The 20,200-nt window shown below is 43.0% G+C and overlaps 1 protein-coding gene across 2 annotated transcripts in view; it reads right to left on the reverse strand.

Moving 5' to 3' along the window:
• epc1a (enhancer of polycomb homolog 1 a) overlaps nt 1-20,200 on the reverse strand; it is a 96,565-nt gene that overhangs the window by 46,904 nt on the left and 29,461 nt on the right. The window lies entirely within an intron of this gene.

The raw sequence follows: 20,200 nt of genomic DNA on the forward strand, positions 1-20,200 counted from the left end.
AGTTATGCTTCTATTTATGATGAATGAAGCTGTCCAAACCACCGACTTGATATCAATCCCACCTTACCGAGCAACACACTGAGCATACACGATTAAATATAAACCATTTCACTCCCTGACTCTGTTCCAAATGCTTCATTCAGATGGCACAGTGGCTCAGTGGTTAGCACTGTTGCCTCACAGCAAGAAGGTCCCGGGTTCGAACCCTGGTCCGTCCCAGGTACTTTGTGTGGAGTTTGCATGTTCTCCGCATTTCACCGGGTTCCTCCCACCAACAAAGACATGTATGTTAGGGTTAATACTCCTGTCAGTGCCCCTGACCAAGGCAATGGCAGAAGAACTTGGAGTTGGTCCCCGGGCACTGGACTGTGGCTGCCCACTGCTCCTAGTTCTAGGAAGGTTCCTAGTAGAGGATGGGTCAAATGCATGGGATGAATTTCCCCATGGGGATAAATAAAGGATAACTTAACTTCTGTCAAATCCTTAGAGGTGCAGGCCTAAACATATTTCTGGATTAATTTATGTGGCCAGTAGCACAAAAGGTCAATCCACACTAGAGATGTGCGGGCCGCAGTTATAACCACGCTAGTCTCAACGCGTGTGTGTGTGTGTGCGCGCCCTTATGACATCGCTTTTGACCTCATCACTGATGACATCACATCATTAGCGAATTATCTTAATTTAAAAAATCCGGCTCTGTCAGGTCACCCCCCTTTACATCCCCTGAAAGTTTCAGCCCGATCACATTTGGCCGGACACTGAATTGAAACATACAAACATCGCCCACATACAAAATGTTATATACAGTAGATGTACAGCGGGTAATCAGGCACTGCAATGAAGAATATAACCAATTAACCCGTTGAATATCTAAAACTAACTTCAGCGAGGTGCAAAACACCTCTCTTCAAGTATCTGTTTTTGTTTTCTAGACCGTGCGGACACAAAAGATTTGAGGTATGCAAAGAGCCTGCGCCCACAACCCCTGATGACGAAATTCCCGTCACGTGGACCGTGGCGGACTCGTGGATCCGCAAAGTGTAACTAGGGCTTAAAGAGCATGGAGCAGGGTAATTCCTTTGCTAAATGTATAATTAACCTTGTCCCTATGTCCATTTGAAAAGTTAATGCAGGATCAAAAAAAATTGAAAAAGAAATTGAAAAAAATTGGAGAAAAACACCTTCCTTTTTGAGAAGAAAATAACAGGCTTTTATTTTGTTAAGGCAGAGCCTGCTACGTCACAGTGGGGAGTGGCTCCCGCGTGCGTGTCTCCCTCTCCCCTCCCACTTCGTCAATTCCATGGTCAAATCAGTCGCATTTCAGGACAGCTAGTCAGGTCAGGTACGGACGCTAGTCAAAGTCAATCAGTCAGCCAGTTAGTCGGTCGGTCAGTTGGTAGGTTAATCACTAGTTAGTTTTTAGTATATAGTTAGTCATTTAGTCAGTAGCTGTAGTAAGTCGTTGTCAGTGAGTTTTGGGTCGGGTGTCGCCAGTAGAGGTCGACCGATTAATCGGCCGGCCGATTAATTGGGGCCGATTATTGGCATTTTTAATTAATCGGCATCGGCCTGCAAAAAAAAATTTTTTTTTTTTTTTGGCAGGCCAGGCCAGGCCACCGGGCATTTGCCCGACGTGCCCGATTATGCAGTCCGCCCCTGAATGTGAGTCTTCTCATGCACCCATGAGCCTACTGTAACGTTACGTTTCCTCAGTCACCACCATCTTCTGCAAACACACTTCTCCCATCAAATGACAGCAAATCTAACAGTTACATTATTATTATTATTATTATTGTTAATGTATAGAACAGTGCATGAATGAGTTCTCTGACATACTGCTCTCTCGCTATAGCCTACCAGTCACTACTGAAATCTATACCGCATAACCCAATGTATTTTTCTATTTAATAAAAAGAATAATCAAAAACATGTTACTGTACTGGCTAAGATAACATCTTATATTAGATGTAGGCCTACAGTATAATGTTATATTCGATTTTCAATGTGCATGAATGGATAATGGAAATCTAGGCTACTAGATTTCAAAAAAAAAAAAAACCAACAGAAGAATATTGCACATTTTTTGGGGGCGCTACCCACACGTTTAGCTGTGTGTTTCTCATTCCACGAATGCACAATCCTTACAAGTTGTACCCCGTTGTAAAGGTGACTAATCAGGCTTTCCAACTATATAAAATACAATACCAATTGGTATTATTAAAGGGGAGAAATAATCGAGCAAAATAACGTTTCCAAACTTTTTTTGAGGAGTTTATTTTAATCGTATTTTATCGAATGAAAAAAATAATAAGAATCGGCATTATATATCGGCCATCGGCCGCCCTGCTCTCTAAAGATCGGCATCGGCATCGGCCATTGAAAAAGCAATATCGGTCGACCTCTAGTCGCCAGGTTACTGCAGGCAGATAACGAGCTCAGCTCCACTCAGCTGCTGCTACTGTGCCTGTCTGCGTGACACACTCTTTCTATCTCTCTCTCTCTCGGTGTGTGTGTGTGTGTGTGTACCTGTCTGCGCTGTGACACGCTCTCTTTCTCGTCTCTCTCACTCGCTCCCTCCGGGAGGGGAAAGAGCGAGTGGAGGGGCCCTCCGCGTCGTGCTCAGCCAGTCCCCTCTCTCTCACTTGATGTGTGTGTGTGTGTGCGTGTGCAGGGCCCGAAATTAGAGCCCGCCACCCACCAATGGCGGGCATATTTTAGCTTTGGCGAGTGACATAAAAGGGCTGTCCGCCATGTGGCGGGTAACAAAATAGTCATGTAAAATAATGAAAACTGCGGTGTGTTTTGGTCTTATGACAGTGGCCTTTATTGCAGCCCCCAATCTCTCCTTGCGTCATCTCCGGCCTCATTTTTGGCTTGTTTACGAACGTCACATCCGCTACTCTTCTGTGCTGACTGGCCGTGGCCATCTGCATTCTGCAGCGCCTGCTTGCACTGCAGGGAGCTAACGTTACGCCGGTCCGCCTGCTAGGGCTAAGCTAACGTTAGCTTAATATAACGTTAAATGGGTTACAATGTGGAACCATATCGAGGGAGTAAGCCGGCCGCTAAAAAGAAAACCCACCGCGGCTTTCTCCGACGAAAAGGATGAAGCAGCAGCGAGAGCGGGACCACCTAACAAAATAAAGTTTCGAGAGGAGTGGAAGTTTGGCGATAGCGGTGTTTCAAGAGACTGGCTACAGTATGATGCTGGGGCTGCAGTGATGGAGTTGTTCCCTGTGCCGCAAGTATGCCAAAAAGAAAAATAGAAACAACACGTTTGTCATCGGTAGTAAATCAATGAAGTTGGAAGCCGTTCGTGACCATGAACAGAGCGGAGGAGAAGTAGAGAGAGGGTGAGGAGTCTGAGGAGTTATGTTTACAAAACCTTCAAATTGACTTCTGTTCTGTTAAATCCTGCAAAGAGGGTAGAGAGTGAGGAGTCTGATGTTTAACATTAGGTTACAATTTAGCTCAAGATTGCCTTGACATGTATTGATAAGATTGACTTGACATGTATTGATTGTAAATTCCGGACTATAAGCCGCGGCTTTTTTCCCGTTTTTTGGCCTTTTTTGCCCCCTGCGGCTTAAATAACGGTGCGTCTTATCTATGGATTTTTCCAGCAAACGGCCACTCGGGAACCTCCAAAATCTATGGATGTTGGTATGAGGCAGAACGAGAGCAAGACAGACATTATGAGAGCGAGACCCTGATTGGATGATGTTGCAAAAAATGTGCCTCGCGACCTGATTGGAGCACTGTGCCACTACTCTCTCTCAGCCACTACGGTAAAACACCCTCCCTCCTCCCTCGCTCCGGGGGGAAAAAGGCAGCGATTGAGCTTGAAAGACAGTCTGAATGAAATTGAATGTAACATTCCCAATTCTATGTATTACATTCTAAAAAACTAACAGCAACATTTTGGAAGGCTAAGCCACACAACTAGCTCGTTGTAATCTAACATCATGCTTCAAAAGATGGAGAACTGGCTGTGTTACGACGATGGCGGCGATTGAGCCTGAAAGCCATGTCTGAGACAGTAGCGAGACAGGAACAACAACAGCAGCAGCAGCAAAGGATCATGCACAACCCCGAGACGAAAGGGACTGTCCGTCAGGGCGCGGACGACTGTGTCAGCAACTCCCTCCCGACTACCAGGAGAAAATTAAAAACTTCGGCGAATTCACACAAAGAAAGATCAAGGAATATTCCATCGGACCGGAGCAGATCATAAATATGGATGAAGTGCCTTTGACGTTCGACCTGCCTCTCACTAGGACTGTTAACAAGAAAGGTGAATCGTCCATCACGTTGAGAACCACAGGTCACGAGAGAACGAATTTCACTTGTGTTCTTGGCTGCACAGCAGCTCCCGCCGATGGTGATTTTTAAGCATCTCACAATGTGTGATTTTGTCTGGGGATTAGTGACCTGACTTTTGTTTTGTTGAAATGTTAATAAATGGGAGCTTCCCCAAACAGCCATCTCTTTCCCGACAATCCCCTCTGTGCACGAAGCCTTACATATGGTAATTAAACATCAAAACACCCGCGGCTTATAGACCGGTGCGGCTTATAGAAGAAAAAAATAGTCACCTTTGAAGGTGCGTCTTATAGACCGGTGCGCCTTATAGTCCGGAATTTACGGTAATCAATCATCAATCAATATATTAAAATAATTTGCTTCAAATTTTACTCTGGCCTCTTATTTAAGTGTGTATTCTTCAACGTAATACCTTATCTACTTGAAATGTACTGAAAAAAATGTATATATATGGATATATGTGACACAAAAATGTGTGGTTTTTTTGGGCCGGTAAGAAATATGCTTGGCGGGTAGATTTTTTCCATCTACCTGCCACTGGCCGGTGGGTCAAAAAGTTAATTTCGGGCCCTGCCCGCCGCCATGCAAAGTTTCAGCCCAATGCGACCTGGGGTGTGGGAGCGTGCATTAAAGATACACGGACACGCACACAACCAATGTCAACTTTATTATACTAGCGGAATGCCCGTCCCTGTGTGAGCAGTGGAGGCTGCACAGACATACCCGTGCAGTGTTTCCAGTGATGTTCATCAATAATCGATAATCGATAATTGATCGTTGAGGAATGAATTCCATCATGTGGAATTTTTATCGATTATTACACGTGTTTAAGTGAATTCAAGTCGTTTTATGCGTTTATAACATTATGAACTATGAAGTAGCAGCAGTCAGCATGGACTCAGCTAGTAGCCTTTAGCTGCTAACACCCACCTGAATCAATTCACACACATCTCGTGGTAAATAACAGTAATAATATCCACGCGTCGGACTGAGAGCAGCTGGATGGAACTCGACCATCAGGACAGATGAGGTTTTTGTCACGAGTTTATAAGCCTGGAAGCCGCGGCCGGTGAGCTGAGTCCTACTTTCAAAAGGTGACTACAGTAGCCTAGCTAGCTAGGTTACATCATGTAACCTCTTTACAATGACAAACTAAATTTCTCCCTATAGGTATATTCTGAATACAGGTCACTCAGTAGAATACTGCTTGTTTAAATACAATGGCCCATCTATACCAAAATCACTTCCAGGGGAGAACTCAAAAAAGTAACATTTTGTAGGCATAAACACAACGTTTGGTTCTCCTACAGGTACATTCTTCTGTTATCTCATATCACTAAACCAGCTAAATCCTGGAATTGATCAGAAATAGAATTTTGATGAAGCAGGAATGATTAGATGAATAACTTCTCTCTTTGACTACACCATCGTGTGTGTCATTTATTAGCACAAAATAAGACATCAGATCTCTCAAATCACAAGACCGAAAACTAGGCCGGAACATGACCTCTGTGTCCCCCTGATACCCTAAAGCCCTTTTCCCACATGCGTACCGGAAAATTACCTGTAAGTCAATATCGGACATTTCCCTTCACACTTCGGCTCGCGCATGTGGGAATCTATCAGCGAATTTTCCTGTATGTTGGGGGGGGGCGGGGGGAGCTTATTTGGGGGGTCTGCAAAACTCGAAATAAGTTCGCTTGTCAGTTGTCACACAATAAATCACACTCGTTTGACTTAAGAGCAGCGTCAAGCCGCCAGCGTAATCAACACAGCCGATTTCCCCCTCCCCTCTCTGCTCGAGAGCAGCAGCCACGGACAGACACAGCGAATGACACAGCAAATGCACAAGCGAAATGTGGAAGTAGTTTGCTTTGATGTGCGCGAATGATTAGTTGATGCACTTTGAAGAAGTTGGGATCCGTGTCTGAGAGAAATAGTTGCTGGTTCGATGTTTATCCGTTCACCTGCGTCGCGTTGAAGCACTTTTTACAGACTGGCTTTGTTTGATGTGTCAGGGGTTGCCTTCGGAAATCAGCAAGCTGACATACTGCTCTTATTAGGCTATCACAAGATCATTTCGCCAGTTTGCTTTAATGTGCGCGAATGATTAGATTATGCCCGCTGGAACATTAAGCAACGTGTGTAGGCTACACTTCGCCCATGATTGAAGGACCGCTGTCGCGGAAAATGACTGGAACCGTTTCCACTTGCGTCTCCTTAAGAGCATACCGCTCTTCTGACTGGGTCGAAACTGGTGAAATGTCGGGGACGACGGGGTCGCGCTTATACCGGCACGCCGCCTTTCTCACATGCAGGCATTAGACCACGTATCGGTCATTTTGCGGTACAAAGCGCATGTGGGAAAAGGGTTTAAGTCTCCATGAGCCTGTGGCTCAGTCAGCCGAAACCTGTGTTCACTAGTACTGTACGTCACTACAGGAACAACTTTTCAATAGCTCTAAATGACCTGACATTAACACAAGCTGAACATTAACCATTTTCTTTGATGCTTATCAACATTGAATTAAAGAAGTAGTAACTCACTGCTCCAGGCTCTTTTAGTCAGCTGCAGAAACAGGTTTTTATGCCTGTGTAGTAAGTGCACTCACACGGTGTATATGACTCCAACATATTTACATTACAGCATGTACTTTTTCATTAAAATAAATACAAAAAGCTTAGAAAATGGGGTACAAGAAAGTGTGCAATTCTCCTTTAAACTACCGTAAATTAAATTAAATAAAAACAAAACATAAACCCAACACTATATAAACAGACTGGGCAACAAGTGTAGCAGTTGAAAGCAGTTACTTTTTTTTTCAAGTTTGATGCACAGAAAAGAATAATACAAAAACCATAGAAAATGAGGTAAAAGAAAGTGTGCAATTCTCTTTTAACTCATTCACCGCCAAAGACGTCTTTGACGTGTTATCAGAAATAGCCATCCACGCCAAAGACGTGTTTGACGTGTTTTTGTTTTTATTAGTACAGCGCGTAGTTCAAAGACTTCCCCAGCCTGTGACATTGTATCAGGTCCCTGGCATCTAAGACAAGCCGACAACACGTGAACAAACACATACCGCAGCTGTTGTTTTGAAATTGAGCAGGAGGAAAAACAGAAAACCGATAAACGCTTCCTTGTGCAGACAGGAGAAACGCCATTGAAACGCCCCTCGGCAGCGCTGCACGAGCTGGTCGCCTTCCTGTGTGCCAGCCGGGAGAAAACGGGAGAAAGTAATCCAGAGATGTGTTTGATCATCGGAGGAATGAGGAAATGATCGATCAGTTTGACGGGTAATCCAGAGGGCGGTGAGGACGTGTTGAATAGCCGAGGGGAAAACGGGAACGATCAAATAGCAGGGAGGATAGGACAGGGAGACATGGACGAGGACGGGTGGACCAGAACAAAACAAAATAAACACACGAACAGCTAACAAGGCAGAAGCTGCAGTCACAGCAGCAGACGCCAGCAGTACTCAGACCCGGAAACAACGTAACGCACACAACCAAGATAAAAGGGGGATCGTGTGTGTGTGTGTGTGTGTGTGTCTGTCTGTCTGTCTGTCGGTGTGTCTGTCTGTCTGTCTGTCTGTCTGTGTGTCTGTCTGCACACTCACTCACACTGAGTTAACTGTATTGTTGAATGTAAAAAAAAGCACTTCATGTGTATATATATATATATATATATATATATATATATTCTTTTTTTTTTTTTTTTTTGTCATTTGTGTCATAATGAATAATATTTACATGTCTGATGTCAATACAGTTCAAAATAAAAGAATTGAGAGCGAGTTCTGCCTGAGATTGTGCCCTTTACAAAAATTGCCTTTTCTCCTGTTTATCTTCTCAGGGAGACCTTTTGGGTGAAAACAGGGTGTATATAAATGGCTATAAGTAGAGTACAGAACATGCTAAAAGCTCACTTTTTTTTCCCTGGTGAACCCAGAGACGTACATCTTCATTTTGAGGTATTGCAAATCACTTTGGTGCTAATAGATAATTTACTGTGGGTCTTGAAAGATGACCAACAATTATGAAAATCTTTGGCCTGTGCTAAATATTGGCAGTCCTAAACTGGCCATGAATGAGTTAAAATAAATAAAATTAAATAAACAAAATAACAAACCGTTTCTTATTTTGAGCTATGGTTAAGTCGGAGTTCCAGGCAGTCAAGCAAAAGGTGGACTTGTTTTGATGCCCTTTGATGTGTAACGTTAGTGAACGGTGGCTGGCTGATATTAGTGGTCATTAACCTGGTTACACACGCAGCCCTGCTCCCCAGTGCTTCACACACTCCCAAGCTGTTTTGTCCAAGCAGTCTGACGACCGCTGCCGACGCGCCGAGGTGTTTTTGAAGCAGATGTACCAACGCTTCTCGCTGGGATGTGTGATTTTCCTGGCTGTGGACTTTCCGAGGAGAGGCGGCCGCCTCCCTCACGTGCATCTCAACGAATCACGATGCATTTAATCCATCACGTGTCTTGAAAAGGACATCTAACCCATTCTACTCTGCCTCTGATTGGCCCCCCCTGATATCACTCAATCATCACTCTGCTGTCCTGTGTGTTTGTGAAAGAGAGAGAGAGACAGAGGGCAAATGTGGAGTTTTGAGAGGGGGTAAAAAAAAACTTTGTCAACATCTTGTTGTGGCGGTCAAAATCCCGTTGTGGCGGTGCGCCATAATTCCCGGTGTTACGATGGGTTTATGGTCCAGTGCAGGCTAGGGCTGGCCTCTAAAGAATATCTCGATATTTTTTGGCTATATCGCGATACACAATATATATCTCGATATTTTGAAATCTCTCATAAATGCTCAATTTAAGCTCTGGGAGTATGAAGTGCTTTAAATGCGGGGATTTTGGACACAACAAGCTTGTGGAGCGCTGCCTGCAACTAGGTAGCCACAACCAGCTAGCTAACGTTAGCCCCGACCACAACAGATAACGTTAACGCCAAACAAATTCGCTGCCTCCTCCCCACGTTTGGTTTAGCATAACGCCAGCTCAGACTTTCCCCTAATCTCAGAAACCTTGCAGGACATGTATTGCAAATTGCAATAGTGGTTGTTTTGTTATAATTTGAAACTGTCAACAGCCACACTGGAGGCGGCCATGTTTCGCCAGCTGCTTGGGTTGGTTGGTGGGGACGGGTGACGTATCCATGTGATTCCCCCTCCCTTCCTGAGTGTGACAGAGCTCTCTACAGTCTACATCTCACGTGGCACAAGCCGCGATACATCGAGTATATTCGATATATCGCCCAGCCCTATATTCGGGTACTCGCCCCACCCCCCACGTGGATCAGATATACACGATACAGATTGTACATGATACAGCTAGGCACCATTACACCGCATCAGAGCAATGTTTGGATGGATTTTGACAAACACGACGAAACGACTGTGCAGTGCAAGATATGCAAAGTTAACTAGCAAAACATAGACATACCAGTTTGATGCTTAACGACGTGTGCATAAAGCACAAGTAGTACGTGAACGGGGCGGATGAAAAGCAGTTTCGCATTACCTGGTTTGCTAGCAGCAACAAATGCCGTTGTTGTGATGCCGTCAGGGCAGAGAGGATTTCCCAGCTCGTCACAGAAAATGGTCTAACGGGAGCATATCTCCTTGTTGTGGAGCCTGAGTAGGCTACAAGCCACCATCAGATTTGGAAATAACCACATGGTTAATGTCGATTTTATCTACCCGATGTCTGATCAAACGCATTCCGTAGCGAAGCACACACAGCTGAACACCTGCTGCAGCCACAGACAGTGGCACAGTGAAGTGAGTGCACTGACCACCCCACCCCTCTGGTGCTCCTGTCTACTCGTCTAAGCACACAGCTCAGATGTGCTCTGTGACATTTCAGAATGATTAACACACCCAGCGAAACAATCAGCTCATACATGTTCTATAATTTTGTAAACTCCGTGCGTGCTGTGTGGGACTGCGCTGCGGGTTGAATATAACATAATATATAATATAAGTGTTTTCCATAAGCGCCGGCCACCAGCTAATTAGCCGTTCATTAAACAATTTCCAGCCGACCACTTTTTGATGGTCAATTTCGTCACCGTTTTTCACTGTCACTTTAAAGGGGGACTGATCCCCCCCCCCCCCCCCCCAGATTTCTTGCAAAACGGTATTCTACTTGATTTGAAAACAAGATGGCAGCTTATACTCCCTTCTTTAGCTGGCAGAATTCCTCCCCCATAAACTAACATAACTTGGCCAATAAGTATGTTACATACAAAATAAAACAAACGGTAATGTCTTCATTTGATGTAGAATGCAGAGGACATGTAACTGTTTAGTTAACTCGCATTCCAGGAATATTGTATTTACTGCGCTGCTCTAAAATAACGTAGTTGGCTCGAGACTGTTTCGTCCTGAAACCCACTCGCTTTGCGCCAGAACACAATCGATTTGGGGGTGGAACACGCCAGGATTGGCCAACGCCAGTGCCCAGAACTGTCGAATCAAATCATTGACAGTTCTTCCAGTATTTTCAGTGTATCGGAGATAGATTAGGGATGCACGGTATACCGGTACCACAATGGTACCGCGCTACCCTGTCGTTAAAAACGGTACTATACCACGTTAATTTAGTACCGATACTTTTTAAAATGTCATGAGTTGTGTCAGTGTGCGACCGGCGCTGTTGGCGCCGCTCACCAAACGTCTGGGAGCCGCAACGAGCGGATGAGTGAACATTTAACCAAACTGCATTCAAAAACATGCACTTTTAACGAGCAAGAGAGCGGGATAATAGATGACTCACATCCAGAATTGACATTTTATTCACTTACTGTAACCTCTCCGTGGATTATATATATGCCGAATTGAAGAGTGCCGTCTGGTAATACATTTTACGTACCTCTGTATAATCATGAACGGCTATGTGATGTTTTTCATAGCGAGACAAATGCACACACGTGTAACGTTAGCAGCTGCTCCGCAGAGGCAGACATCAGTGTGCTCTCTGTCACCAAGCCATCATGATTCCCTCCACTTCAGTCTGAATATCAGGCTAGGATGTTTTCACATCAGAGAACGGGGTTCATTTCCCTCGTTCGAGGGTTTGCCTGGCGGCGTCTGGAGATCTTTTAATCACGTCAATTAATTGCCCCTCCTCTTCAACATTCCTGATATTAGGCATAATGGTAGTGGGTGGAACATTATGTGGATAATAGGCTACCGCATTTTCTTTTGCCAACTTTCTGAAAATTCGATTAAAAGTTGCAATACCTTTGGTTGGAAACCCAGCGACAGGTGAATGGATCCAACACACATCGAACCAGGCTATTTCTCTCCGACATGCAATCCTGACTTGTTCAAAGAGTTCGGTTCAAAGACCGACCGTTTTAGCGAATGTGAAGGACAACATGCATGCCCTCATAAGTCAAACGCGTGTAAACAATTTCGCTCCGCGGCACGGTGTTTGACGAGGCAATTAAGGCAATAGATATGTGCTGTGTAGTATGAGCACAGAGAGGATGAACAGTCATGACATGACGGTGTATATAAAGTAGGGCTGTCAATCTCCCTCTATAATCAAATTCGAATTTCAGTGCTTTATACATTTTAATATTCGAATTATATTCGAATATTTTAATTAATTTTTAATTGAATAAAAAAAAAAAAAAAAAAAAAAAAAATGTTTTTTTGGATAAAATAATTGATAATAAAAAAAGACACAGCCTTTGTTTGAGCTCCTTATCAATAAACAAATAAGTAAACTTTGCCAAAACAACAATGAGCCATGAACAAAAAAAAATCAGTCACGTATTGCACTTAAGAGCTACATGTTTACATTCAGTATAGCAGCTTCAACAGTCAACTTCAGTTAACAATGAATGAACATACATTTTAAGAGCTACAGGTAGGTTTACATCAGTATAGCAGCTTCAACAGTCAACTTCAGTTAACACTCTTTTCTTCAAGTATGTTGTCAGAACTTGTCACTGTTCTAGTGTTCTTAAAAAAAAAAAAAAAAAAAAAAAAAAAAAAAAAAAAAAAAAAATTAAATATTCGTTTAAAAAAAATAATAATAATCGAATTTCGTTCATAATTATTAAATTCGAATAATATTCGAATATCAAAATTCGTTTCAACAGCCCTAATATAAAGCAAATATCAAAGAAATTATAAACTCAAGTAGCCTACATCAGACCACTGCATAATGCAAAAGCCCCAATAACACCATGGCCCTGACTCAAATATGTACTAAATAATTAAATCAAGGCCATAGAGTGTCATTAAACCCTTACATGGCATGCAGCAATCCATGTCCCCCATACTAATATTTACAATAATCCAATTATTAATGATATAGTGATTTATTGTCAAAAACACACCTGACATGAAAAATTACACCATATAATAAACCACCACCATAGCATATATTTCAATAGCCTATTTATTGTGCATGCAAATAAGAAACATAATGACATTCATTAATACACAGGACAACATGTTAATATTCCTTGTGCCAAAAGAAAACACATTTAGAAGCCCAGGATTATTAGCCCACATGCAGTGCAGTGTACTTAAGTGAACACAAAATGAAATGACTCAATACACTACACCTTGGCAGAGTTCTGCTAAACAAATAGAAAGGGAGAAAATGTGCTCAGTAGAGTACTGGGCACATGTTTCCTGATGTTTTCGGTTTTTGCCGTGGTATCGTTTCAGTATCGGTATCGAGATACTTAGGCAGGTATCGGTATCGAACTCATAATTTTGGTATCGTGACATCCCTAAGATAGATATAGAAAACGTTATGAATATAGCCATGTTATAAACAACAAACTAACACTGGTGATCCCCGTATGGAAACAGTGTTACTCGAAATGGTTAAAAGTGATATCAATTTGGTCATTCAGTGGCGTTTTACTGCCATGTAACATAACTAACTAGTGGCTAATATTAGCCACAGTAGGCGATTGCCCATGGATGCATTGATCTTAAAGGGCTCATGCCACGTGAGCTACAGTAATAATCACCTGCAGGGGGGGAGGGGGGGATTCACATGAGTGGGGCATGCTCAAATACCACCGTGACGTCACGATGTACCAAATCTCCTATTCATTTGAGGGCACAAAAAAAAGCAGGTTTTAACCCATAGAGGGAACTTATGCTGCTGAAAATGACACAAATGGTACAATGGCAACAGTTTGGTCTCAAATGTGGAAATTTTGACCAGAATTCTTCACACATCACCCCCAAAGTCATATATATATGGGTTAAAAGCTGAAAAAATGTGTTTTGGGGTAAGTTACACTTTAAATACTGTATGTGGAAGCGAGCAGCAGCAGGCAGCAGCCAGTCCTCACTCAGCAGCTCAGCTCACAGAGCCCCCTCCTTTGTGTGTAATGTTACGTCATCACAGTCACACACGTGTGGCCATGTTTTGGTTTGTGCGGCGCGACGCTTGGTAACTAATGTCGAGTCGACTACGTCCACTCGATAGTCCTAATTTTTAAGGACGCAACGAGGTACAGTAAGCCAAGGTTTGAAATACATTTGATTGACAGTCATTATATAACATGCACGTTTGTGATTAATAGCGCTAATTGTAATTAGTAACGTTACATTAAATGGACTTGACTGAAGTTATCATCATACTAGGGATGGGCGCGAGTACTCGGGTACTCGAGCACTCGTTCTTAACGTCAGTACTCGAGTAACGTTTCTGCTGTTCGGGTACTCGCCCCACTCCCCACCCCTTTAAAAATGGTCTAGAAGATCTACGCACGCATCGTCATGTGGATCTGGCAGCATGAACTGCACGGGCGTCAAGTCAGCCAGAATGTACAAGTACGTCATCCGCTTTGTTGCTTTCAAAATAAAATGCTTATTGTAACGTAACCTTATTTATTTTGAGTAATGCGTTACAGCCACAGTTTCACGCCATATAACATCACAACGAGTATTTTGATACAAGGTTTGCTGCTTCATTCGTTGAAATACTTTTTCTCCTCCAACGTGCATCAATAAGCTATTTACTTTTGTTTAAGTAACATTATTTTGAAAGTTTTAACCGGAAGTTTTCCAGCTCATCCCGAAAATGGTGGCTGGAGATATTCTCCTGAATGAGACGCACGCTTCTTCATAACGCACGCCCGATAAAACTCATTCAAAACATTGCACTAGTTTACTGACTACACTGTCGTTTCCCATAACGTTAGTCACAAGAAATGTGGAGAAAGAATCACTTTTTGGGAGATGATCGCTTCATGGTGATCACTATTCAGCTGCAGCTGTAACAATCACACTGGTCAGTTTTCACTTTTTGGCAGAACACCGGACCTTGTAATCCGTGGATTTACATTAGTGTAACAGTGATCATAAAGTAAAATGGATGATACTGGACAATAACCAGACATTGCTGGACAATGGACATGGAAATGCCTTTGCTTGTTTCACAACTTGTCTGCTCCAAAGCGCTAATGCCATCCATCCAACCATCGGAGATACTGTCTGAGGTAGGCTTTAGATGTTAGCTTAGAGTCACCCAATATCAGTCAGTTCCTCTCCTGACAAAAAATGCTCCAGGTAGCGCTTTTTCCATGCAAAAGTAATGTGTGAACAGCCCCATACACAGCAGACCCCTGCTCAGTCATTACCATAATTATATCACACAGACCCCCCCCCCCCCCCCGCTCGAGTGCTCGAGCACTCGTTCATAATAGAAGGAGAGTACTCTAGTATTTAAATTGCTTAACACATTCACTGCCAGCCGTTTTTACTGTAGGTAGGTTCTGCCAGAGGGTTTTTTTGAGGATTCTGGCTCATCTTTCAAGACCCGAGGATTCTTTTCTGCTAAGATTTTGTGAACACACAATATCTCAAAAGAACTAATAGAATGTGTGCTTTCTCTGTCTAAAATAGTTAGTTTGTAGAGTTAGTAGTTATGTAAGCATTAGCAGTTGAATACAGCATGGTTTCAGCGTCTGGCGAATTTATTCTGAGATAAACGGCTTTTTGTGAAATTCGATAGAACAGTCACTTTAACCATTCATTTTTGGCATCAGTAAGACGTCAGACATCTAAACAATAGTTTTGAACAGTAATTTCCTCCATAACAGCAGGAAACCCCCCTCTGCTTCCAACTCCTCCCTCCGTGGGCGTTCTCCTCCGCCCTCCTTGGCGGAGGAGCCAGGCAGCAGCAACTCGTTTGTCACAGACCCGCTGCCTGGCTCCTGCCTGGCAGTCTGGATGGGGCTCGCTGGATGGGTTTCGCTCGTTTCTTGGCGGTCCGGTTGAGAGCTCTGATGAAGCTTTTGCGATTCTGGGCTTATTTATGGTGCGTGTTTCAAAGTGTGCATCCAGTCTATTCTTGGAACCCCCCACCGTTGCCACCGCTGTGCATCAGCGCGAAAGTGAAAGCGTTTTCGCCATCCATTTTACTGTATGAGAACGGCTTCCTCGCGCTTTTCCCTCCAGTTTTGGCTCGCCTCTTTCTACTGTGGAGAGACATGTCGCCACTCAGTGGGTCGGTAAAATAGATTATACACATTCAATACCTCCAATAGTGGTATAGGAGACGTAAAAGGGTTAGATCAACGTCCCACCGTCAAAAAAAAAAAATTGATTTTTTTTTTACGTAAAAACACGTCATTGGCAGTCAACCGTTGGATTTAGTTTGACGTAAAAACACGTCATTGGCAGTGAACGTGTTAAAATGCCCATCCCTACATCATACCTGTCATGCTTTGTCTCATCTGGCTTGTCAGTCAGCTGTACAGACAGCACTGTCTAACTTCTATCTGTGTGGACACGCTGCTAGCTGTAGTGTTGTGTGTGCAAAATACCGCAAAATGCATTGTTATCAACTGTTATTGCTAACAATTGAAACGTTAGCACACGTGGCATGGTCAATTAGATGGCAGAAAAGACAGCTAGACAGCTTTTGTGATTTATTCCAGTAACAGTCTGTCTAACATTACCAGAGTTGGAGTGTGAATATTGCCGCCTCCTTGCCGCTCAGGCACTTAACCTAACTAACACAGTAACTATCCTGTGTGCACAAAATTGTCAGACAAAACTCAAGCTGGTAGCCCCAAAAAACTACAATCAACTACAGAAAAATGTATATTATTATTAGGGATGGGTACCGAGACCCGGTACCAAACGGGCCCCGGGGCCGGATTTCGAGATACCGGAGGATCAATAAGCTTTCACGTTAACGGTTCTCTTATCGGTACTGGAGAAATTAAGAAAATAGATTTCCTATTTATTTGCTACATAAACGTTGTTTTTTCGCACCAACTCCGTAAGACATGCCTGTGATGTGATTTTTGCGATTTCCGAACGAGAAATGAGATCCAGATCCTCTTTTCCGCGTTACTTTCTCTGTCTCTCATCAGACGAGAGACAGGCAGCTGCCAGCGAGGAGCCGACACACTGACTGAGGAGGGGGCGGGGCTGGCAGCACACACACATGCACACACTGAAGGGAAGGCAGCTGAGCCGAGGAGAACAGAGACCGCAACACGTTAAGAAAGAACGGAGATGTTAGCAGAGTGGGTTAATGCAGCAGTTCTCGCGTGCACTCCCAGAGTAGCAGCAAGACGGAGGAAATAAATGTAAACGAGCAGTTTCTCTTTCTCTCTCTCTGTGCTTCTTTCTCACACGGAGCTGTCTATTCATTGACAATGACACAGGGTCAAAGACACACACACACACATACACACATTAGTTTTCCGTGCATGTCATTGGCTGTCATCACCTGTGTTGCATTCAGGTAACATCGTAAAGTACCATGCTATACAAATGGAAGCATATTTCTCTTTGATATCAACAGGAGAGATCAAAAGTCTGGTTGTACTTCACTCGAGTTGATGCTGACAATTCACGTTGTCATAAGTGCGATAAATCATTCACTAGCAACGGTGGAAACACGAGCAATTTGTCTAAACACTAAAGTGCATCAATTAAATAGGTACAAACAGAGAAATGCACAGTTTTCGACAAGCTAGCTCACACGACTTCATCATCTGTCAATAATGACCCGGTTGTGGTTACCCATGATAAACGGACCCACCTCGTCATCAGGTACATGTAGGACTATGTGAACATGGATGATTAAAACGAGAGTAGCTACTGTAGTAAACATTATCCAGCTGTTTGGGTGTGTTAATAATCAAAAACCCAGTCTGAAATAAATCAACAGAGCATCATCTCTCAGTTGTCCTAAAGAAATGTTATTTTCAGAGCAGGGGGGGATATTTATTTGATTTGGGGGCAAGTGCAGCAGACAGATACTGTCGTGCTTTATTTATGCTTTCCAGCTGAATGTTGGTATTGGCAGTGGTAGGAGATAATTCTTATATAATGCTGGATATTTAAATTAATAATAAAAACCACCCCATTAAGATTTTGCAACTATTTTTTCTTTCTCCCCTTAAAAATAACGAAAAGAACCGACAACAACCAGCACCATTTTTTTCTGTTTTTTTCCTTTAAAAATAACAAAAAGTACCGATAAGAGTACCGTTAAAGTACCGGATCGATAAGCAGTATCGATAAGAGTAGTAGTATCGTTAATTCCTTAACGATACCCATCCCTAATTTTTATTGTTTGTTTATTAAATGTCTGGCCTTCTGTCATTTTGCAGAAGTGGCCCCAGAACAAAGCAGGTTGAGTATCCCTGATGTAGGGTAAGGACTGCTGCTTCCTCCCTCTCACTAACATTATAACAACTTGACTTTTATCTACAGATAACTCATGTCAAACAAAAGAAAGAGAGAGCACCAAGCCCAACTCAGAGGACTCTGAATTCCTTCAAGTTGTTTAGGAAACCTGCTCAGTTTATATAAAATGATAAAACAAGAGAAAAAGAGAAAAAAGTAAAGTAACAATAATGACATCCATTATCCTTTTTTTTTTTAAATATATATATAGATAGCTAGATAGACTGGCAGTTACTTCATCCCCTGAAAGAAATGTGAACATGTAGGCATTCTGACGTTAACCTCATTTTGCTCTCAAAGTGCACCAGATTGCAGCATTTTACTTTAAAATGTAAAACATGTCCTTCGGCCGGGGGGGACGTAAGCCCCCCCGGTCATGCAGTGAGTGTGAGGAAAACTGCATTTCTCTGCCAAGGTTCTTACTTTCACCTTTACGTACGCTCAGTGTTTAGACTTTAGAGAGACAGATCAAGCATCTTTCACACTTTGAAAATTATATTTTGAGTAGAATCCATGTGGAAGGCGCTTGTGTGTGGGGCTGTCGGCTGAACGTTAGGCCTAAAAAAAAAAAAAAAGTTTGGTTCCTGTTGGTTGTCAGTTGAGGTGATGGGTCGGTAGGGATTTTTTCCCCCCCAGTGGCAGCAAGGGATAGATAGGAAGGCGATATCCGTCCATTTGTCAGCTCTGTCCACTTTGCCGGCTGCTGATACGAATATACAAGGGCACTGTTTAACTTCCTGAAGCACCTTTTCAAATGATTTTAACCCCAATCTCACAATTCTGGTTGGCACGCTAGTGCTGCATGGGCAGAGAAGCAACACAAAGCACATCATGCACGTCATGCTCCCTGCCATTTTCGTTTTAAAATATCCGTAGCGAAAAGCACCTTCGCGCAGTGGCAAACCCCGCCCCTTAGCGCCAGCGTCAAATCAAAAGCTCATAAAATAAATTTGGGTCGCACGTAAATTGACAGGGTCGGTCGGAAACCGGAACTGAACAAAACAATTTTTTAGGCCTTATGATGCTGCCAGGCAGTGGAGAATATGCATAGAATTTCTCCGCCTGACACCCGTGCTGACAAACGTTGCTCTAGTCTGCATTAGAGATGCACGATTAATCTAATGGCAATCGCGATGTCAGCACGTGCGATTACATAACCGCAAAAGTGTGCGAAGTGTGTGTGTGTGTGCCTCCTCTAAACTAACGTTACATGCAACGCAGCAAACACACGTTTCTCTGCGATCACACTGGGCATCAACACTAGCGGGAGACTTCTCCCATGCACTCCCGCAAATAAGTAATGTTATGCGCAGCAAGGTTACATCTTACCGAGAGGGAGAGAGAGAACATCCATGATCGCTAACAGCGAGCTATGCTAATAACTAGCTAGCCGTTCAGAAACGCATGTAAACAGCCGTGTGATTAGTGAGAACGTCAGTAAAATAAGGAGAGAGCTGCAGGTGCTTATACAGAACTAGTGCACGTTTAAGTGCACAGTGGGTAATGACCCACTGTGATGAAGAATATAGCGAGATTAACAAGGTTGATAGCAGCAAAACGCTGCCAGCAGCAGCACATCCAGACTTTTAACTAGCCTGTCACATGATGCCTTCATGGTCCCTCGATAAAGTATGCAGATGCACGTTACCTCACCTCTCTCTCAAGAAGCGTCACGTGAGTGTGGCGTTTAAGGCCATCTGTCGCTACAAAATAAATAAACGGGGTGTATCATTGTATTACTGGACAGACATGTAACTAACTTTGCAGTCAGCCATCTTCTATGTGCTGTAACACAGTGCAGTTTCTATTTTTCTGTTGTTTCTTTTTTACATGTTTGGGACAGGCAAATGTCTAAATTTTTTTTATTTTTTTGTAAAGATAATTTTATTTAAAATTGTTTTATTTATTTAGTTTTAATATATTTTATGTATTTTAGTCTGTGATATGTGAAACCGTGGTATTTTTGTCCAAGGTTATCATACAGTCAAAAACTCATGCCGGCACATCCCTAGATACCATTTGTTTATTATATAGCAATCACAATCACAATCGCAAATCGCAATATACACCATACACCATAATCGCACCTTTCCCCCAAATCGTGCAGCACTAGTCTGCATGAGGCATGAGGTTTTTACTTTCACTTACGTCAGTGTTTAGTGATTGCACGTC

Source organism: Poromitra crassiceps, assembly GCF_964638095.1.
Source record: "Poromitra crassiceps genome assembly, chromosome: 2".
In the NCBI taxonomy this organism is placed as follows: domain Eukaryota; kingdom Metazoa; phylum Chordata; class Actinopteri; order Beryciformes; family Melamphaidae; genus Poromitra; species Poromitra crassiceps.